Source organism: Budorcas taxicolor, chromosome 11, assembly GCF_023091745.1.
Source record: "Budorcas taxicolor isolate Tak-1 chromosome 11, Takin1.1, whole genome shotgun sequence".
NCBI lineage: Eukaryota > Metazoa > Chordata > Mammalia > Artiodactyla > Bovidae > Budorcas > Budorcas taxicolor.
This window is the reverse complement of record NC_068920.1, coordinates 119799709-119823747: the sequence shown is the minus strand read 5'-3', so window position 1 is coordinate 119823747 and position 24039 is coordinate 119799709. Positions and strand designations below refer to the sequence as shown.

General features: G+C 39.8%; 1 pseudogene; it reads left to right on the top strand.

The window, feature by feature from the left end:
• The first annotated feature begins 986 nt into the window (after positions 1 to 986).
• LOC128055709 (protein O-linked-mannose beta-1,2-N-acetylglucosaminyltransferase 1-like) lies at positions 987 to 21117 on the top strand (annotated as a pseudogene).
• The last annotated feature ends 2922 nt before the right edge of the window (positions 21118 to 24039 follow it).

Sequence of the window (24039 nt, the reverse complement as noted above, 5' to 3'; positions counted from 1 at the left end):
TTGGAAAACATATTTATCTCTGGAAAACAAAGAAAAGCAATGACTATTTTCAAATATAACAATAGAATTGCATTTTCCAAAGACTTGTATAATAACATTTGTGATTCGTTCATAAAAGTGTTTGTCTTTATCCAGAAACTCCCACAAAATTAAGTTAATGAGCAGTGGAGATGGCAAAGCAATATTTGAGAACAAGTTGTTTTATATCTTGTACCATGAGATTCCCATCATAATTTGCAGACAGAACATAAAGCCCTTACCATTCATCACTTGCAGTCATTATCTCCTCATCATGAAACCAGGTTGTGACCTCAGAGTCCTTGCCACATGCCAGGGCACAGAACTGTGTCTGTTTCACAGTTAGAGCTGGAGTCCTACAGCCTTTGGGGGTATTTGGGGGCCCCCACAAAAAGAGAAGAACAGGCATGACTAACAGTAATGTAATTTTGATGCTGTTAAGTCTTCCCAAAATTTGATTTGGAGGCCCAGAATTTAAACTTGTCCTGCTTTCTGGTCTCTTAAAAACAAGTGTGGGCCAGGGTGGGGCCACCAGGGGCATGGAATAGATGGAAGCTGCAGTGCGCTGGGCAGAGCTGTGCGGGCCTCAGCAGGGCCTGGGCTCCCTGAGCCATTCCTGCAGGCATGGGTTGGCCAGGACAGTGGTGACCGCCCTCGCACCCCCTGCCCCCCAATACAGCATGGATGACTGGAAGCCCAGCCTCCTCATCAAGCCCTTTGGGGTGTGGAAAAAGTGGAGTGGTATCTTACTGGGAAGTAGAAACTGACCTGGGCTTCCCTGGTGGCTCAGACAGTGAAGAATCTGCCTGCAATATGGGAGACCTGAGTTCAATCCCTAGGTTGGGAAGATTCCCCTGGAGACATGGGAACCCACTCTCTTACCTGGAGAATCCCATAGACAGAGGAGCCTGGCGGGCTACAGTGCATGGGGTCACAGAGTAGGACACGAGTGAAGCGACTTAGCAGGCATGCTCGCTCCTCATATAGGTGAGGCCATGGTTGCTGTTCCTCAACATGATGGCACCTGGCCAAGGGTTCATCTGCATCATTAAGGACAAGGGCTCCTTCCATCTCAAGGACACAGCCAAGGCTCTGCTGAGGAGGCGCGACAGCCAGGCTGGCCCTGTCCTGGGCTGGAGAGACACCTGGGCCTTTGTGGGATGAAAAGGAGGTCCTATCCTTGGGGAGAAACATTCTGACTCACCTGCCCTCTCCTCCTGTGGGGGTTCAGTTCTGCTGAAGACAGATGTGCCACTAAGCTCAGCTGAAGAGGCAGAGATGAAGGTGTGCCACTGGGCAGACACGGAGCTGAACCGTCACAGCCACTGCTTCTGCAGCAAAATCAAGGGCGATGAAAACGTGTACAGCTGCAAGGACCCCACACCTTCCAAGTTCAGCCCTGACCCACCCCCAGACAACAAGGTCCTCAGTGCGCCTGTGGCTGTCGTTGCAGGGAACCGGCCCAGTTACCTGTGCAGGATGCTGTGTTCTCCACCCTCAGCCCGGAGGTTGTCTTTCCAGATGATAACAGTTTTCATCGATGGCTACTATGAGGAACCTACTGCTGTGGTGGCTGCTGTTTGGTCCAAGGGGCATCCAGCGCACTTCCGTCAGTGTCAAGAATACCTGTGTGTCTCAGCACAACAAGGCCAGCCTCACTGCCACTTTCAATCTGTTTCCAGAAGCCAGGTTTGCTGTGGTTCTGGAAGGAGGACCCGGACACTGCTGTGGATATTTTCAGTTTCCTGAGCCAATCCATCCAGCTGCTAGAGGAGGACGACGACTTTCACTGGATCTCTCCCTGGAATGACCAGGGCTGTGAGCACACAGCTGAGGACCCAGCACTGCTGTGCCATATGGAGGCCATGCCCTAGGCTGGGCTGGGTGCTCAGAAATCCTTGTACAAGGAGAAACTTGAGCCCCAGTGGTCCACACTGGAAAAGCTCTGGGCTTGGGATATGTGGATGCCGATGCTGGAACAATGCCAAGGTACAGAGTGCAACATCCCTTATGTGTCCTGATCCTACCACTTGGGCACCATTGGCCTCAGCATGAACAGCTGCTTCCATGAGGATTACTCACAGAAGCACAAATTCAACACAGTTCCAGGTGTCCAGCTCAGGAACATGGACAGTCTGAAGAAGCACGCTTATGAAGTGGAAGTTCACAGGCTGCTCAATGAAGCCGAGGTTATCGACCACAGCAAGAACCCTTGCGAAGACCCTTTTCCTGCCAGGCACAGAGGGCCACACCTACACTGCCTTTATCCAAATTGAGAAAGATGATGACTTCATCACCTGGACACAGCTTGTCAAGTGCCTCCATTATCTGGGACCTGGATGTGCGTGGCAACCACCGGGGCCTATGGAGATTGTTTCAGAAAAAGAACCACTTTCCGGCGGTGGGTGGCCCAGCCTCTCCCTACTCGATGAAGAAGCCACCATCAGTCTTCTTGGAGCCACCCCCAAAGAGGAGGGAGCCCCAGGAGCTGGAGAACAGATGTGAGAGCCTCTCCAGGAGCCTGCAGGGCTGGGTGCTGTATACCCCCAGGCAGGCTAGCCCTTCACCCAATCCTTTAGGATTTTGTAGACACTGGTAGGGGCTGGGGATGGTTTGTTTTTAACATGAGACTTAATTACTAACTCCCAGGGGAGGGTGTCCCTGCTCCAACACCTCTGTTCCTGAGTTGAAGGTCTATTTATTTGCTCCCTTGTCAGGAAAGGGCAGGAGAGTGCCTAGGAATCACTGGGATCCCTGGATACTTGATCTTGCCTGCCCTTTGTAAACTTCCTCCTCCCAGGCCGGGTTCAGAATCTAACCTATTTCCTGAGGGCCTAGGAAAGAGGCTGAAGCCTGGAGGGCCTTGATTTTTTTTTTTTTTTTTTGGACTGGGGTGCTACCCTGAGGGTGGGGCAGGCTCTTACTCAGGAAACTGCTGTGCCCAAACCATGGACAGGCCTAGTTGGGGCCCACTGGCTGATGCAGACTCACTCAGAGACCCTCAGACACGGAACCAGGCCTCTTCTCAGCATCTTCTTCGTCCAGATTTCCGAAGCTGTATAACGTGGTCATTGATTAAAAAAGGAGAAAAGCTCAAAAAAAAAAACACTAAAAAACAAAGAAAGAAACAAGTGTTCTACAACTTTATTCAAACAAAGTATTTTGACAGTTTCTTTAGTGGGAAAGAGTATGGATTAGATAAATATGGCCAGTTTTAATAAATGTGTAAAATCACACTTATTTTTCATAATAGTATTTGGTCTCGTGAAAATCTCATTCTTAAGTAATATACTCTGTTGATTAAGTTAAGTCTTCGGAAAGAAAGATTTAAATGAGTCTCATGAGTCATTTCATTTATGATGGGCTCAGGGTACGTTTTTATTTCTTGCCTCAGTATTTTTAAAGTAAAATTATGAGAGTAAGTTATGAATTTCTCTTTAACCAAAAAACCTAGTTTTAAAGAAAGACATTGATTCTGATTTACTCTGTAAAATTTACAGCATACATTTTTTTTTTCTTGGAAATTAGAAGTGTCTCAAATATGCTATTTCATGTATTCATGCAACACTTGTTTTTTGAACACCAGCTATTGCCAGGCACAGTACTAGGCACTGGGAATACAAAAGTAAGTAAGACCCATTCCCTGTCCTCCAGAACTGTGCAGTGTAAATGGAGTGGTGACAAGTACATGGTTCCTCATAGACAGTGTGAAAATGGTGCTTTCCTGGTGCTGGCCAGGGTGTGGACTGGGAGCAGAGCCCCACCAGCCTTGGGAGACCAGACATCTCTTGTGAAAGGAATCTGAGGCCTAAAGAAGGAGTACAAATCAGCCAGTTGTTCAGAGTCTGCAGTGTGTAGGAGTACATGCATGTGAAGGCCCAGAAATGAGAGAGAGGCTGGTGCTTGGGAAATGGAAGTGGGTTAACATGGCAAGAATTGAAAATGACAGGAAAAGGTTAAAATAAAAGAAAGAGGGAGACTAGGGCAGCCCCTGAGTGGCCCCAAAGTTTTTTTTAAATTAATTATTTTTTTTGCCTGTGCTGGGTCTTCACTGCTGATCGGGCTCTTTTTCCGATTGCAGCGAGTAGGGGCTACTCTCTAGTTGTGGTGTGTGAACTTCTCACTGCAGTGGCTTCTTTTGTTGCAGAGCCTGGGCTCTAGGGCATGTGGGCTTCAGTATTTGCTGTTCTCAGGTTCTACAGCATAGGCTTAATAGTTGTGGCACACAGGCTTAGTTGCTCTGAGGCACGTGGGATCTTCCCGGATCAGGGATTGCACCCGTATCTCCTGCATTGGCAGGTGGATTCTTTACCAGTGAGCCACCGGGGAAGCGCCCATGCCCCCCACACCAAGCTTATTAAAGTCGTGACTTCAAAAATGGCAATGGTACGCTTGCTGCTGCTGCTGCTGCTGCTGCTGCTAAGTTGCTTCAGTCGTGTCCGACTCTGTGCGACCCCATAGACGGCAGCCCACCAGGCTCCCCGGTCCCTAGGATTCTCCAGGCAAGAATACTGGAGTGGGTTGCCATTTCCTTCTCCAATGCATGAAAGTGAAAAGTGAGAGTGAAGTCACTGAGTCCAACTCTCAGCGACCCCATGGACTGCAGCCTACCCGGCTCCTCCGTCCATCCATTTTACAATGATTGTCCTGGTTGCAGTGAGAAAATGGATTGGCGGTTGCTAAGACAGAAGCAGAGACCTGTCGGGCTGGGATGAGAGAGGTCCAGGGGACACACTGTGGTTACCTGAACTGGAGCTCAATAGGAAAGGTGACAGATCTGAACAATAATTTCCAATAGTAAAGGACAAGGAAAACAGTCGTGCTGCAGTTCATGGGATCGCAGACTCTGGCATGACCTAGTGACTGAACAACAACAATATTCTTGAAACAAAAAGTTAGAGGTGTTCATGGAGCCATGAAAACTTTTAGTGGTCTGTGGTGAACAAGTTTTCAAATCTCTTGTTTAAGCCTAATTTTATATCTTAAGAACAGCCTTGAAAATAGCTTTCTCTGATTTTTATTCCTAAGGTCATCTGACATTAGCCTAAATAAGTAAACCTAACCTGTCCATAGGGTAGTGAAGTCACTCAGTCATGTCTGACTCTTTGCGACCCCATAGACTGTAGCCTACCAGGCTCCTCCATCCATGGGATTTTCCAGGCAAGAGTACTGGAGTAGGGTGCCATTTCCTTCTCCAGTCCATAGGGTACAGAAACCTATCAAAGCTGCTCTGATCTCAACAGCGGATGTATGGGAGCAGCCAGTCTTATCATCACAGGTACTCATCTTGGCTCTCGGGAGCAGTCAGTGAATTTACCTGCTGCTATCCCGTTCATCAAGTTACCCACCCCCAACCCCTGGGGTGAAGGGATGAATGCAGGTTGCAGAACACACTCAGGAGTGGAAAGGTCAGAGAACCTCTTTCTTCCTGAGTCCGTACTACATTCCTCTGCCGTCACCTGGGGCAATAAGGCGCCACTCCTTGGAGGACAGGGTCTGATTTATAAGCTGAGAAGGGCTGACAGGTATGTTAAGGAAAAGGCAAATGTCCAGCTGCACTTCTTTTTTTATCCAGCAGGTGGCAATGAGTAAGTGACAAAACTCCAAGGAGAAACAGAGCCAAAGCCAGAAGGGCATTGAATAAGCATCTTTAAAATTCGTAATTAAAGGCCAGTTTTTTAAATATTAAAATTTTGTTCAAATTGGCATAAAACAGAAGCCCCTCTAAAGGTTCTCAGGATTACAAACAATTGTGGCAGAAACAAGCATTTTAAATTTTTAATAAAAGCAGAATTCTAAATTCTGTGTCTTTTAATGTAAAGAGATGTCTGACCAGTCCCAGTGGTGAAACAGAATAGTCTGCAGATGACCTCAAGAGACCACTCTGGGTTGTCTGGACAACGGACCAGCTGTGACCAGCAGTCTCCCTATTTCTTTCAAATTCCCCTTTCCTTGGCACAGGTGACTTCCTCCCTCCCTGCAGGAGGGGTCACAACTTCCCATGGACACCCAAGGAGTCCAGACACAAGCAGCTGGCTCTCAGGTAATTCTTGACAGTTGACATCTACACAGTCTGATAGCAAGTAGTCTGCATGAACCCCACTGACAAGAATGTTTACAGCTTTGGTCTTGAAGAAGAGAGGATGTCCCTTCATCGAAATGCTCACTTATGACATGTCCCACAGAGCACCTTGCCCCTGTGTGACCTCTGTCTGTACCTTCTCTTGCATATTCTTGGTTGGTAAAGTTCCTACTTAAGCCTGTTCCTGTGTCTATGATGTTGTGAATTTGCCTGAGCTCTGTTGTACAAGAACCTATGCTTTAAGTTGCTTTCCAGATGATGAGTGTTCCTTATGCCTTCCATGGTCTCACCATTGTGATCTCGCCAGGGAGCAGAAAGTATAGAGTGAGATAGCAATATTCCTAGTTAGAATAAGGCAAGTAAATCCATGGTCTGTTTTCTAATGGACTGTCTTTAAAGCACTTACAATCCACTGTTAGGATTTGGAATGAGACAAGGAATGTATACTTTTCATTTCTCTGTTGTTACTTTTGACAGTGTCGGTTTAATTGATTTGTAAAATTTATCCTGACACTCCTGCCCCACATGTCTGTGGAAACATCCAGTGTTCTGAACACCCCTTTTTCCTGTGTTTTTCTGTGATGGAGGTAGTGAGGCAGAGACAGGGAAATCTTCCAGTGTGAAATTAAGGCATGAAAGACTTGATCACACATACACAACAAAGTCTCATGATTTTACAGTTCCTTTCAATCTGTTTGTATGAACAAAATCTGTTATTTTTGGTCAACCCAATTAATGACTGAAAAACTAAGACAGAGCAGCTCTCCAAGGTTAAATTATGGAAATCCCTTTTGTACCAATTTGCAAAAATCACTGTTCTTTTGAATGTGATTAAGATATTGTGTTTGTGAGGGCTTGAGGGGTCAACTTATATTTTGTTACACCATGTCACTAAATTCTACAGTTGATGTTGATAATCTTCTTAACCTATAGAATTACAAAAACTCTTTAAAGTTATTTTTCTCACTCTCTACAACCCACAATACTATAAGTTTAATTAATCACTCTTTCATAACAAGAAATTAGACTTTCAGACAGAGCAGTTATGGAAAACCCCAACATAGTTCCAAAGTTGAATAAAGATAATCTTGTATTTGGGCTTTCCAGGTGGCACTAGCGGTAAAGAACCTACCTCTCAACACAGGAGACCTAAGAGACACAGGTTCAGATCCCTGGGTTGGGAAGATTCCTTGGAGGAGGGCATGGTAACCCACTCCAGAATTTTTGCCTGGAGAATCCCATGGACAAAGGAGCCTGGTAGGCTACATTCCTAAGGGTCTCAAAGAGTCGGACACAACTGAAGCGACTTAGCACGCATGCACAATCTTGTACTTAAATAAGAAAATATCTTGCCAATGATAAAGATGTGCTGTGCTTGTTCAATCGTGCCCAATTCTTTGGGATCCCATGGACTGTAGCCCACAAGGCTCCTCTGTGCATGGGGATTGTCCAGGCAGGAATACTGGAGTGGGTTGCCATGCCCTCCTTCAGGGGATCTTTCCAATCCAGGTCTCCTGCATTGCAGGCATTATCATCTACATCACCAGGGAAGTCCAAGAATACTGGAATAGGTACCCTATCCCTTTTTTCTAGGGGAACTTCCCAACCCAAGACTCGAACCAGGGTCTCCTGCATTGTAGGTGGATTCTTTGCCAGCTGAGCTACCCAGGAAGCCCAATGATAAAGATATCTAAAACAAGTAAACCTATGATTTTCAGTAATTTTAAGGAGTAAAGGGAATTCCCTCTGGCAGGCTCTGTACTTCCATTGCAAATAGCCTGGATTTGATTCCTGGTCAGGAAACTAAGATCCCACGAGCCACTGGGCATGGCCAAACAAAAAAAGAGAGAGAGAAGTAAGGTAACACCTACCCATTTGCACATGTCGAAGCAATGGTTTTATTTGTTGACATTATTTGACATACAAATGGAAACATAATGTTTTATAACTTGCTTTTTAGGCTTAATATATCTTGGACATCTTTCCATGTCATTCTTTCAAAAGAATATGTAACATCCCAATACATGAATATCATTATGCTAACCAATTCCATATGTATAAATACTTACAATTTTTCAACCTTTTGCTTTTATGAACAATGCTGCAATAAAAATACTGTACATGTATCTTTTTATCTTTGAATGATTATTTGTATGAAATACATGAAATTAAAACACGCTTGCTCCTTGGAAGGAAAGCTACGACAAACCTAGTGAAAGTGAAAGTGAAGTGAAGTCACTCAGTCGTGTCCGACTCTTTGCGACCTGTGGACTGTAGCCCACCAAGCTTCTCCGTCCATGGGATTCTCCAGGCAAGAATACTGGAGTGGGTTGCCACTTCCTTCTCCAATGACAAACCTAGACAGCATATTAAAAAGCAGAGGCTTCACTCTGCCAACAAAAGTCCATATAGTCAAAGCTTGGTTTTTCCAGTAGTCATGTACAAATGTGAGATTTGGACGGTAAGAAGGCTGAATGCTGAAGAATTGATGCTTTCGAACTGTGGTGCTGGAGAAGACTCTGGACAGCAAGGAGATCAAATCAGTCAAACCTAAAGGAAATCAACCCTGAATATTCATTGGAAGGACTGATGCTGAAGCTGAAGCTCCAATAATTTGGCAACCTGATGCGAAGAGCCAACTCATTGGAAAAGACCCTGGTGCTGGGAAAGATTGAGGGCAGGAGGAGAAGGGGGTGACAGACGATGAGATGGTTGGATGGCATCACTGATTCAATGGACACGAATTTGAGCAAACTCAGGGAGATAGTGAAGGACAGGGAAGCCTGGCATGCTGCAGTACATGGGGTCGCAAAGACTTTGTGACTGAACAACAACAATTGCTAGAGGTAAAATTGCTGAGTCAAGCAATGTGATGGCTTAGATTTTAACAGATATTGCTACACAGTCCCTCCAAAAAACTGAACCACTCTATGTTCTTGTATAAACACTGTATCAGGACAGGGCCATAATTTTCAGGGTTTGGTTGCATGGAAACTCTTGCTTTGCAAGAAATCTTTTTCAGAATCCAGAATGTAAATCAGAAAATGAGCTTCATTTTAGCAGAAGCTGAAACAGAGGTGGGAGGCCTGCAGCTCTGCTTACCTGTCTCTGTGGTACCTCCTGGAACACAGAACAACACAATACAGACAGTTCTTTCTTTGTCCACAAGTATTATTTGGCTGAAAGTAGGACTAACATGATAGAAGACTTAAAAATTATACAATCCCTAATTATACTTCAATTTCAGGCACAATTTTTAGTAATTTAGTCCCAGTATTTTTTATGTGTTCTTTCATTGGTTTCTTTTTCTTTACAATGAGCATCTGTTTGTGGCAAAGTTCTGGTCCTTTTACAGTCAAATAATTTACACCTTTGTCTAAATTGTACTGAATATGTAAATCCTAAATTTGCTCTCACTGGAATCAACACATTCATTTTTGGTTTCTCCGCATTTTATTTTTAAAATTTTTTCAGTTTATTTATTTGGCTGTGCTGGGTCTTCACTGCTGCACACAGGCTTTCCCTAGTTGCAATGAGTGGGGGCTACTCCCTACTTGTGGTGCTCAGGCTTCTCATTGTGGTGGAGGATGGGATCTGAGGTATGCGGGTTTCAGTAGTTGTGGCACTTGGGCTTTGTTGCCCTGCGGCACATGGAATCCTCCTGGACCAGGGACTGAACCCATGTCCTCTGCACTGGCAGGCAGATTCCCAACCACTTGACCACCGGGGAAGTCCAAGTTCTCTTCATTATAATAAAAATAAATATTCAAATATTTGATTTTAAATATTCAATATGTGAATAAAACCTTCAAATAATCACATAAACTCATTAACAAAGGCAGTGACTTCCAAAACTGAACCTCTTGGTTCTATCATCGTGTATTTCAAAATGTCAATTCACTAACTGATAGAGAAAAATGTGAGCTGAGGGAAAGGTGAGTTGGAATGTGAGCAGAAAGGCAGGTGGTAAAGATCTGAAGAACTACTTATATATTAATATCATTGCAATCACTGACTCTATTCGGTGATTTAGAAACCTACTTGCATTTTTTTCTTCTTGCCTATTTGCAATAGTTTTATCAGACTTTAACAAGCTTATTGCTTCCAGGAAAACAATTGAAAGAAGAGTGCACCAGGTAAAGAATACAGAAATGTCCCATTCAGCTGGGGAGCCACTTCAAATCCTAGCTTCTGTGTGATTCTTCTAACGGGGGCTTCTGCCTCCCCTGGTTTTCCAGAAGAATGCTCATCTATCTATTTTTCCCCTAAACCTTCTCACTTTTATTGTGATTTTTGTCAGATTGAAGAGAAATTATCTAAGATTTATTTCAAGTTAATTCACATAGGCATAATGAGGCTTATTATTTTTAACCAACCAGGTATTGTCCCCCTTTTCATTACTATGTAATGCTTCTTAAAAACATCCAGAAATACTGGCTCTTAGAGACAAGGCTGGAACACATTCAACTCTCTAAAAGGAGCAGAACTTTAGCCTCGATCAGAGGCTTATTGTGAAGGAAGAAAAAAAATCAGTAGAAAATACACAGAATACTGGAATGATTATATTCATTGATTCAACAAATGTAGAATGGAGCAATGTGCTAGTTGCTAGGAGAGTACAAAAAGTATAAACCATGATCACTACTCAGAGTTTGTGATATTGTCAGGGCAACTAGGCTCATACCCTAAAAAAGTTACATGATAATTTCAGTAGTTTATGAATAAAATGTGAAATGTGTGATACAGATTATGGTTGCTGTAGAAGACCCAGTTTCAGAGTCTTAGTTCATTGACCCCCTTATAGTTTCACATGCCCTTTTACCTGCTTTAGACTTTATGTCCAGCCACTTTTTTTTGCAATTAAATAAAATTTTAATTTTTCATTGGAGTATAATTGCTTTACAATATTGTTAGGTTCTGTTGCACAACTATGTGAATCACTGTAGTTTTGATTTGCATTTCTGCAACAATTACTGATGTTGGGCATTTTTTCATGTCCCTGTTGGCCATTTGTATGTCTTATTTAAAGAAATGTATATTTAGGTCTTCTGCCCAGTTTTTGATTGGGTTTTTTATTTTCTTGTTGTTATTAAGTTGTATGAGCTGTCTGTATATTTTAGAAATGAAGCTCTTGTCAGTTGCGTCATTTGCAAATATTTTCTCCCAGTCTGTTGTTTGTCTTTGTTTTCTTTATAGTTTCCTTTGTTGTGCAAAACTTGTAAGTTTGATTAGGACCCATTTGTCTGTTTTAGTTTTTTATTTCCATTTCCTTGGGAGAGTCCATCCTTGAAAGGAATTTAGAAAAAAACTTGACAACATGTTTTAAAGCTACTATATCTCTCAAACCATTTTTTTCCATTTGTTTTTATTTTGTTTTGTTTTTGGCTGTTCTGCATGGCATTTGGAATTTCCCTGACCAGAGATCAAATCTGTGGCCCTTGCGGTAGAAACTTGGAGTCTTAAGCACTGAACCACCAAGGATATCCTCTCAAACCATTTTTTAGCCTGCTAGTTCTTCAAGCTACTTTGCTGTTCTTACCCCTTTCAGTACCATGGTTCTCAAAATAGTGATCTACTCTGTTTCTTAGTTTCTCATTACCCAATATTCAGTTATTGTTGATAGCAGATTATTAGCGCCTAAATGAACACTACTGCTATTGAACACAATATCCAAATTAGCACAGCGTTCAAGGCCCTACAAAAGTTACCTGCCACTTTCCTTTTCATTTTACCTCCTTGTCTCATTTACACTTCAGCCAGTTGGATTGATCATTCCCCACTTGTACCCTCTGCTTTCCCACCTTTGTGCCTTTGCTCAAGTGGTTTCCCTCACCAGGAAGACTCTCTCCTTAATTTGTGAATTGGTCAAGACCCAGTTCAAATGTGTATTATCCCAGAAGAGTTCCTTGATCTTCCCAATCAGAAACATTCCCTTCCTCCTCTACACACCAAAGCACATTGTCAACTTTACTGCAGACATACTGTATTATGTACATCTTTGTATTTCTTTCAGCATCCCAACAATACCTTGCTCATATTAAGTCCATCATCTTTTTCAAATGAATACGTTTACCTAAATCATTAAGATTTAATTTTACTCTCATCAGAAGACTTATTAAGGTCCTTATAGTCTCCAAATCTATTAGACTAATACACTAAAGCTAAGGAAAATTGTAGAATGGTCTATGCTAAAGAAAAAAAGTCTTCTTTTATTTGAACAGTTTTAATGGAGTGACAAATTAAATCACAAATATTCTCCAAAAAGGTTTGCTTCTGAGATATGTTTGCATATAGTATTTCTACAATTCTTGGTCAACATGAAATTTCCATGGAAACAGATCACACATACTGGAGAAGAAAGAACTGAACTGTGTTTGAGCTGCATTTTGTCATCTCCATGGAGCTATTTGTGCTAAATATTTGAGTGCACAGGGAAAGTATAATTGAAAACCACCTAAGTAAAGACATAATATTTAATGCTTGTAAAAATGACAATATCTGCTGTGAGTTTTAAAGATTTTTGAATACATGAAGATAATATAAAGTTCAAATATTTCTTGACTCATACATTAGTATCAGCATGTAAAATACCCCTTTGCCTCTTTGCTAGTCCATAAAAGGGAAAGAAATTAAATGCTCATCATGGAAAGGGGGATCATGCTGTTTTGGTCCCCTAGAAAAACTGATTTCTTCTGGATATCATTCAGCTATTTGTACAAAAAACCTTCTAGACTAGATTCATTGTCTGGCAATTAGATATCTAACAATTTTGATTTGAAATATGACTAATCAAATAAGGACAGTTTGCTTAAAACATATGGAAAGAAATTCAAAGATTAAAATATTTTTTACTCACTAGATAGTGCTATAAATCTTTCTGACTTATGATTTGAGAAATGTATTTTTTCCTAAGCACTATAAAAATTTACCCTTAGTTAAAACTACTTAAAATCACTGAAAAGGCTATATCTTAAACGTTATCTTTTTCTAATCTGGCTTTGTAAAATTAATCTACCTTTGTAAATTAAAATTCTTAAACATTGTTTCGTACAACTCCAAATGTTCACCAGGTATCAGAAACACCTTACGATTTCCTTCAAATTCTCATGTACAATGCATCAGCTGTACCTTTATTTCTACATTTCAATAAATGTAACCAGAGCAAATATAACATAGAAAAGATGAAAAGAATTATAAAAATTGTATATTGTGCTCATTGAAAATGTGCACATAGGCTGTTAATATAAATAAGTTTTTAATGAAAAACAATTAATTGTCATGGTTGTAGAACAAATAATAATAGTGTGATGTAACTTCTTTATATTAATAGCCTATGAAAGCATTGCTAAAGGCAATTTTAATGTATTAGAAACATACTTTGTGGTTGTTTAGTTGCTAAGTCCTGTCTGACTCTTTTGTGACCCCATGAACCTGTGTCCACCAGGTTCTTCTGTCCATGGAATTTCCCAGGCAAGAATACTGGAGTGGGTTGCCATTTCTTTCTCCAGGGGATCTTTCCAATCCAGGGGCCAAACCTGTTTCCTGCATTGCAGGCAGATTATTTACCGTCTGAGCCACCAGGGAAGCCCAGTACCATACTTAGCTTGTTCTTTACCAAAATTTATCTTACAAAAAAAAGAGTATCGTTTACTCTGCCAGGGTCAGAAAGTGTTAAAATGCAAGAAAGTAAAAGTAAAAACAAAACCCAAACAAACAAAACAATAGCAGAAAGCTGCCAATAGACTATCACTTCCATTTTGATGATTTTAATTATCTTCTGATAGCTATGCTCCAGTTTGAATTTGAATATAGCCTCTATCTAGTTGGGCAGAATAAGGCTGAGTGATAACTGCACCCCCCCATCCCCCCCACTGCAGCCCCCCAACCCCCTCCCCACCATGGGTTTGCTGCATGCTAACTTTCTCCACTTGGGGAAGGGCGGCCTCTTAGGTCTATGCTTCTGTTTTCTCACCTGTCTTTGTAGGGCTGCCTATATCTTCAACTAAACTACAGGCAAACATGCTTACAAGCATTGCTCAGTTTATTAATAAACTGGCATAATGTTTGAAGATTTAAAAACCTGAAAACCAAGATCCTGAAAAAGGGGGTACTAATAATTCTTGGACTCCAGAATAAATACGCTGCTAAGAAACAATCTTAAATGTCAAAATATAGGAGAAAGATTAAAATTAAGATATTAATAATGATTACTTTGTTGGGAACCTACCATGTATCAGGTATTTTACACATATCATTGTATTTAACTCCTAACACCCCTGAAAAGTTGGCATTTTATCATGACTGAGCTGAGAAAGGTCACCTACCTCTAGTCACACCGCTAGTTTTTTAGAAACTACAATCTGAATTCAGACTTGTTTGAAAAGCTCACATTCTTCTTCCTATATTATACTGCTATAGCAATATGATAAAATATTCAGTCAGTCAGTTCAGTCACTCAGTCGTGTCCGACTCTTTGTGACCCCATGAATCACAGCACACCAGGCCTCCCTGTCCATCACCAACTCTCGGAGTTTACCCAAACCCATATCCATTGAGTCAGTGATGCCACTCAGCCGTCTCATCCTCGGTCGTCCCCTTCTCCTCCTGCCCCCAATCCCTCCCAGCATCTGGGTCTTTTCCAATGAGTCCACTCTTCGCATGAGGTGGCCAAAGTATTGGAGTTTGAGCTTCAGCATCAGTCCTTCCAATGAACACCCAGGACTGATCTCCTTTCAGATGGACTGGTTGGATCTCCTTGCAGTCCAAGGGACTCTCAAGAGTCTTCTCCAACACCACAGCTCAAAAGCATCAATTCTTCTGGGCTCAGCTTTCTTTATTGTCCAACTCTCACATCCATACATGACCAGTGGAAAAACAGTAGCCTTGACTAGACAGACCTTTGTTGGCAAAGTAATGTCTCTGCTTTTGAATATGCTGTCTAGGTTGGTCATAACTTTCCTTCCAAGCAGTAAGCGTCTTTTAATTTCATGGCTGCAATCACCATCTGCAGTGATTTTGGAGCCCCCAAAAATAAAGTCTGACACTGTTTCCACTGTTTCCCTATCTATTTCCCATGAAGTGATGGGACTGGATGCCATGATCTTCGTTTTCTGAATGTTGAGCTTTAAGCCAACTTTTTCACTCTCCTCTTTCACTTTCAAGAGGCTTTTTAGCTCCTCTTCACTTTCTGCCATAAGGGTGGTGTCATCTGCATATCTGAGGTTATTGATATTTCTTCCAGCAATCTTGATTCCAGCTTGTGCTTCTTCCAGCCCAACGTTTCTCATGATGTACTCTGCATAGAAGTTAAAGAAGCAGGGTGACAAGATACAGCCTTGACATACTCCTTTTCCTATTTGGAACCAGTCTGTTGTTCCATGTCCAGTTCTAACTGTTGCTCCTGACCTGCATATAGGTTTCTCAAGAGGCAGGTCAGGTGGTCTGGTATTCCCATCTCTTTCAGAATTTTCCACAGTTTATTGTGGTCCACACAGTCAAAGGCTTTGGCATAGTCAATAAAACAGAAATAGATGTTTTTCTGGAACTCTCTTGCTTTTTCAATGATCCAGTGTATGTTGGCAATTTGGTCTCTGGTTCCTCTGCCTTTTCTAAAACCAGCTTGAACATCTGGAAGTTTGCGGTTCACGTACTGCTGAAGCCTGGCTTTGAGAATTTTGAGCATTACCTTACTAGTGTGTGAGATGAGTGCAATTGTGTGGTAGTTTGAGCATTCTTTGGCATTAGACAGCCCTTAAAATAATAAACATGATGACTCTATCCATTTTGAAGAAAATGTATAATGAAGCAAAATGTAGTGTAAATGAAAAAGAAAAATGTAAATGAAGCATAATATAAAAACATAAATGTTCAATGATCCTAAAGTCATTTATGAGAGGGCATTGAGACAAATTAAAATAGTTGCCACTTTAGAGCATATATATTAATAAATTTATACCTAAATATTTCACTTTGTTGAATTTTTATAAATATTATTTTAAAACTTTTGATTTTTCATTTCATTAGAAAAAAATACAACTGATTTTTTTGTGTCTTGACCGTATAACCTTGCTAAACTCACTAGTTCTAGAAGATTTGTTGGGGTGGAGGAGATAGATTCCTTGGAGTATTCTTTGTAGATAACTGAGTCATCTTCAAATGTCTTCCTTTACAATCCATATACCTTTTATTGATTTTTTCTTGTTTCTAATGCCTAGGTCTTCCACAATGATGTTGAATAAGAGCGATGAGAGAGATAGCCTTGCCTTGATCTTAAGGGGAAGCAGTCAGCCATTCATTGCTGAGTATGTCAGCTGTACATTTTTTTGAGGATGCCCTTCATCATGTTGAGAAAAGTCCCTTCTATCCCTAGGTTCCTGAAAGTTTTTTTTTTTAATCATGAATTGGAATTTAACTTTCTCAAATTATTTTTTTGCATCAGTTAAATGGTCATGTAGTTTTTCTTCTTTAGTCTAGTAAATTGGCAGATTAAATTGTCAATACTGAACACCTCCTCCATTCCCAGAATAAACCTTGTTTGGTCATGATGTATTATTCTTTTTTTATATTACTGAATTCAATTTGTAAACATTTTGTTGAAGATTTTTCTATGATCATGAGGGGCACTGAGCTCATTTCCTTTTCTTGTAATATCTTTGTTTTTAAATCAGAGTAATGATGGCCTCATAAAATGAGTTCAAGTTTTTTCTTTCTTCATGCCTCTCTGTTTTATGTTGGATGAGTTTTGGTAGTATTTGGTTTTTGAGGAATTGGTACATTCCATCTAAGTTGTTGAGTTTACATGTACAGATTTGTTCATACCATTCTCTTATTATCTTTTCAATGTGTGTAGAGTCTAGTAATATCCATTCTTTCAGTTTGGATACTGGTAACTTGTGTCTTCTCTCTTTTTTTTGTCAGTCTTGATAAAGTTTCATCAATTGTATTGATTCTTTCAAAGGAACAGCTTTTTGATTATAGATTTTCTCTACCTTTCTGTTTTTAACTTAATTTTTATGCCTCTATCTTTATTTTTTCCTTCTTTCTTCTTGTTTTGGGCTTATTTTTGCTTTTCTTTTTCTAGTTTTCTTAAAATGAAAACTGAGGTCAAAGATTTGAGACCCTCCTTCTTCTCTAACATAAGCATTTTAATGCTCTAAAATTTCCTCTAAGCACTGGTTTAGCTGCATCTCACAAATTTTGTTGGATTGTATTTTTTCTTTTTTTTTTAAACTTCAAAACATTTTCTAATTTCTTTGTCCCAGGGATTATTTAAAAGTATATTGCTTAATTTCCACGTGTTTTCAGAGCTTCTTGTTATCTTTCTGCTATTGATTCTATTATGTCAGAGAACATACTTTGCATTATTTCTAATTCTTTTATTATATTATAACTTATAACCTAGGATATAGTCAATCTTGGTAAATCTTCCCTGGGCACCTGCAAACAATGTGTATTGTGTTGTTGGGTGGAGTGTTGTATAAATGTCAATTAGATCTAACTGATATTCTTTTTAAAAAAAATTCATTAGCACTATTACATTGCATCTTTACTTCTTAGATTCTTGATTACAATGATGATTAGGCAAATCCTTCCAAATTCTATTTGAATTACAGTAGTTTTGGAATGATAAATTTATAAGCTCTGGTGTTAAGTTCTTTTATATCTATATCTTCTAAGTTCTTGTTGATTTTCTGTTTCCTAGTTTGTATATTACCAAGAGAGAAGTACTGAAGTCCCCAGCTATGATTGTTGATATGTATATTTCTTCTTTTACTTCTGACAGGATTTGCTTCATGTATTTTGAAGCTTTGTGGTTAGGTGCATAAACAATGTCTGCTTAATTAACTGACTTCTTAATTGTTGTGAAATAATCTTTACCCTGGTCACTTCCTTTGCTCTGAAGTCAACTTTTATGTTTTTGTTGTTGTTTAGTCACTAAGTCATGTCCAACTCTTTGTGACCCCACGGACTACAACATGCCAGACTTCCCTGTTCTTCACTATCACCCAGAGTTTGCTCAAGTTCATGTCTACTGAGTTGGTGATGCTATTTAACCATCTCATCCTCTGCCACCTTGTCTGATAGTAATATAGCCATTCCAATTTTCTTTTTATTAGAATTTTTAATATATATCTTTTAAAATTATTTACTATTTAATCTCTAAATCATACTTGAAGTGAGTTTCTCATATACAGCACATGTTAGGTCATGAATTTTTTTGGTCAGTTTTGACAATCTCTGTTTTTTAGTTGGTATATGGACAGAGGAGCCTGGCAGGCTACAGTCCATGAGTTGCAAAGAGTAGGCCATGACTGACACAACTTAGCATGACTTAGCACACAAGCACATATAGGTCCTTTAAACATAATGTAATTACTGATGTGTTTAAGTTTACGTTAACCATTTTATTATTTGTTTTCTGTTTGATTTCTTTGTTTTTTGCTCCTTTGTTTTCTTTGTCCTGCCTCTTTTGCTCTTTATTTGTATATTTTTTTAGTGTTCCATTTTAATGTTTTGAGATTTTTTTACTATGTTTCTTTATCCTGATTTTTGGTGGTTACTCTATTGGAGAAGGCAATGGCACCCCACTCCAGTCCTCTTGCCTGGAAAATCCCATGGATGGAAGAGCCTGGTAGGCTGCAGTCCATGGGGTTGCCAAGAGTCGGACACGACTGAGTGACTTCACTTTCACTTTCACTAGGGATTATAATATACATACTTAATTTTTCACTGCCTAGATAAAATCAACATATTACTACTCTAAGTGGATTATAAAAAGAATACCATCATATAGCCACACTTTTGTAGGGTATTGTAGTTTGTCCTATGTATAACACCTCTATACAATGAAAATCCCATCAGATATTATTACTATTTTTGCTTTCAACAATGAAACATGCTTTATAACAACATAAGAAGAGTAATTTTATATTTACCATTTCTGTTGCTCTTTCCTCATTCCCAATGTTCTAAGTTTCCCTTTAGTATCATTTCCCTTTTGCCTGAAAAACTTCCTTTAGCAATTTTTTTAAAGCAAGTCTGCTAGAAACAAATGCTCTTCATTTTCACTTACCTGAGAATGTTTGTTTGTTTTTTCCACTTTAATCCTAAAGGATTTTTCTTGCTGGATATAGAATTCCGAGTTGCATTGTTTTTTTCAGCATTTCAAAATGTTCTGTTTCCTGGCCTTTATGTTTTTTAATGAAAAATTCATCTTCATTTGAATAATTGTTCCCTATATAATACATGTTTCCCTCCCCTTCTCTGGATTTCTAGACAAAAATCTCTTTTGAAAACTTTTCTTTGCCTTTAGTTTTAAGCAGTTTGATTATGATGTGTCTGGGCGTGCTTTTGGATTTATCCTTTTTATTTTAGATCATTTAAATCATTAATTTTTATTGATCTACTTTCAAGGTCATTAACTCTTTCCTCTGCTTTCTTCACTATGTCCTTGAAGCCATCTAGTGAACTTTTAAATTTGGTTATTGTATTTTTCAGGTTTTGGTTATTGTGTTTTTCTTCAATTTCCACAAGTGGAATTCATCTATTTCATTGCTGAGACTTTCTATCTTTCTATTCATTTCAAGATTGTCTGGAGTATTTTTCCAATATCTACTTTAAAATCTTTGTTGGATAATTCCAAAATCTGTGTCCTTTTGGCATTGGTGTCTCTTGTCTTTTCTCAATTTAGATTTTCCTGGTTTTTGGAATGCTAGATTTTAGGCCATAGCTTGGATATTTTGAAAACTGTGCTATGAAATAGAGTCTTATTTAAATCCTATAAAAATGCTGATTTTTTTTTTTTTGTTTGGTTTTAGTAGTCAATTCATCTGGCTGGGATTAGACAGTAAGTTTCAACCAAAATTTCTAGGTCTTGATTTCAATATATCAGTTGTGTTTGCAAACACATCACAGTGTTATTTGTATCTGTACTGTATGTTTGCCACCCAGTGGCCAAATTCCTGGGCAGTAATCTATCTTGTAAAATTAGTTCCCAAAACATTTGCTGCGATGCGGAAGGCCAGATTCACACATGCACAGCTTACCTCTATTATAGTTTTACATGGGGGCTTGGGTGCTAGAAAATTGGGAAAAGAAATAAAAGAAAGAAATCACATGTGATTTCCCGTATTTTCTCTGCTTATTGGGATGCCCTGGTGGCTCAGGCAGTAATAATATTGTTTCCTTTGCTGTGCAAAAGCTTTTCAGTTAAAGTAGGTTCCGTTTGTTAATTTTTGCTTTTATTTCCACTATTCTGGGAGATGGACTGAAAACGATGTTGCTGTGATTTATGTCATAGAGTGGTCTGCCTACGTTTTCCTCTACGAGTTTTATTAATATATATGTAATTATATTTAAGCTTTTTTTTTGCATTTTGATATAAAATTTTTCATTTACAATACTCCAAGAATAAAATAGCAAAAGGCTCTCTGATACCTACAAATTTAGAAAAATTTAAAACGATAATGAATAGTAGCCAATGGGTCACTATAAACTACTACAAAGTTTCCATCACTTAATTTTGTAATTTAAGATAAACAGGTATTTAAGCCTGAAGAGTTACATAGATGGACATATCTTAATTTTTCCTTTGAACATCATTCACCAAATGGTCAGGAAATCTGGGAGCCTCACTGGGCTTCGAGGTCTCCCATAGAGGTATTACTCTCTCAAAACAGTATGTGATTCTTGTCCACTCTGGGACTTGAAACTAGGCTTCTATAGCAAAGCTACTAATTTATCACCATAAACTTAGGTATCTAGCCAAAGGGAGCGGTAGTGTTCGGGCTTTCGGTCCTTCCACTCTGGCTTTTCCGCAGGGTTTCCCCGCCCTACGCTACGCAGACAGTGTCCCGCATGTGATCCGATCTTTTGGCCTGGGCCTCGCCTCTCACTCCTCCGCGGTTCTTCGCCTGCAGTGGGCCAGGCCTCAAAGGAAAGCCTCGCTGATTTATGCGCCCTGCTGGTTATGCGTGTGTGAAAGATTAACGGCCCCCATTCCCGCGGCCAGGCCGTAATCAAACCCCTCGCTCCGCCCAGTTCCACGACTGGAACACCCACATTGGCACCCGGGAAGGAGTCCGGCTCGAGGGGACACCTTTGCGCACGCGCGCCATTCGGTCTCGCCCCCGCCCCGCCCCCAGCAGCGGCCTGGGCAGCCGCGGGCCAATCAGGGTGTAGCTCGCTTTCACGTCCCACGCTGCGCTGCGCACCGTCTACCTTTCTAGGCAGCAGTAGCACACAATAGTCTGCTAGCGTTGTTGACGCTGGCAGCGTTCTTGTAAATCGTCACCCATAGAAACGGCCTTCCCCCGCGGCGGCCTCTAAGCGCCTCCAGAATGACGGGAAGAGGCGGGTGGATGGGAGAGGGGGAGCCTTTCGTTTTCAGGAAAAACTTTAACTCTGCCGACCTCCCCCGCACTCCTCTCAGGATAGAAACGTTCTTTGACTGCGCTGATAGTCGGTGTTGTGTTAAAGGAAAGAGATAGTTTTCAAACGGTAACACTTTCTTCCTTGAGAGGTAATGCGGGTACCTCCGTACCCAGAATCCCCGAGATCTCGCGTGGCGTGTTTCCGGTCGCTGTGCTCTCGCCTGAGCAGTAGGGCGAGGTTCGGCGATCCGGAAACTTTTCCCTCCGCTCCCGCTCTAGCAGGATCCTCACCGGAGGCCTCTTTACCTCCGCAAATTAAGTGTCCCTGTATTCTTTGATTGTAAGAAGAATACTGCTTTTTTTTTTTTTTTTTAATGCCTGCTCCCTGCAAAACTGTCCAATAGTAAGTACATAAACGTATGTAAAAGAAAAACACAATCTCGTCACCCAGAAATAACGTATTAACTTAGTTCTGTATAAACTTAGAGCTTTCATACATACACATAAACTTTTTTTTCTTAATAGGAAAATATGAGCATATTCTATTTTCCAAATGCCTCACATCTTTCCAGATAAAGTAGGTTACATTAGCGTTTTTAATGGCTGTATGGATTTAATGGCTATATGGATATAGTATTAATACGTTCAGTCAGTTTCTAGATTGTTGGACCTTTAGGGTATTTACAGTTTTTCAGTTGTGCAAACAATACTAGATGATTATTATACATAAACCTGTACATATCCCTGATTTTCCTTAACATAAATTCATAGAAATACATTTACTGGATCAAAGGGAATGCGCATTTGTAGAGTTCTATATGTTACCAGACTCTCCCCTTGAAAAGTAGTAGTTTTCCACCAACATAGTGGGTGAACCATAGCTAGGTGGTCTTCTTGCAGATCTTGAGTATTGTTAATCTTTGTGATCTTTATCACCTTAAAAAATATTATCATTTTTTCATCTTGTTTTAATTTACATCTCATTGACCAAGTGTAAAACTGAGCATCTTGCATATATTTATTGGCTCTGTTTTTGTGAATTGCCAATTCATGATTTTTGCCTATCTGGAATATTAACTTTTTTTTAAAATTATAAGAGCTTTTTGTAAATTAGGAATATTAAGTTTTGTCTGAATGTAATCACAAATATTTTTACCTTTTTAATTTATCTTTTATAATATAGCTTGTGGTGTTTATTTGCTGAAAAGTTTTTCTTGTCTTCTTTTTCTATGTATGGCTTCCACCCCGCCAATAAAACTTTTATTGAAGGAAAAAAAGCAGTCTAGGGAAAATAACATATGATGCCAGATGAACTAAAATAGCAAAGAATACAATTCATTTCTAAATTATTTGTATATTATCAATTTCAATTAAAATGCAAACAAGATACTTTACAGATAGAGCTCAAGAAAACAATACTAAAATTCACTTAAGAAAAACTACATGTTTATAACTTTAAAAGAAAGTTATTTTAAGAGAGGAGAGAGAAGCAGAGTGAGGAATGGACTATGCCATTGATGTGTGGGCTAAGTAGAAAGACAATAGAGGTACAAGAAAAGTAAGTACATGATAAGATTATATAAAATATATAACAAAATTGTATATGTTCAATTTTGTATTATGTAAAAACTTTATATAGAACTAATCAGAATCAGAATCTATAAATAAGTGCAAATGAGTAGAAGTTAAAGCTGATGGGGTTGTTGTGAAGAAAGACATTTTTAGGTAGGTCTTTTCCTGTTTCCAGCTTTAATGTCATGCTTACCTGTGTATTTTTTTTTTAACATTTTTAGATACCTTCTTAAAAATAGTTCAATATTTAGTCCTTCTGAAGTTTAGTTAGGAGGAGGAAGGGAAGAATCTAGCATGATTTTTTTTTTCCCCCTAAATGACTTGGTTACTGCTGCTGCTAAGTTGCCTCAGTAGTGTCTGACTCTCTGTGACCCCAGAGGCGGCATCCCACCAGGCTCCCCCGTCCCTGGGATTCTCCAGGCAAGAACCCTGGAGTGGGTTGCCATTTCCTTCTCCAATGAGTGAAAGTGAAAAGTAAAAGTAAAGTCGCTTAGTCCTGTCCGACTCCTAGCAACCCCATGGACTGCAGCCTACCAGGCTCCTCCATCCATGGGATTTTCCAGGCAAGAGTACTGGAGTGGGGTGCCATTGCCTTCTCCGAATGACTTGGTTGCCCTACACTATTTATTGAACATTACCCAGTCTTCTCTCTGATTTAAAATTCTACCTTTATACTGTACTAAATTTCCACATATACTTTACTTTCTATTTCATTGACTTGTTATTGGATAATAATATTGTTGTTTTAATATACTTTATTTTTAAACTGCTGGTAGGGTAAATCCATGCTTAATAGTCTTCTTTTTTGGAATATATTTTTAAAGAATTGTTTCTGAAAAATATATTTGATGTATATAAAAGAAAAATTTGTCATATACATACATTAAAATGTGAAGCAACCATTGTAAGATCTATGACATGAACTTGCATCAGTCTATATATTCTTCCCATTCTACTTATGCCATCCTCTCCATAGATATTTCTTCCATAGTAACT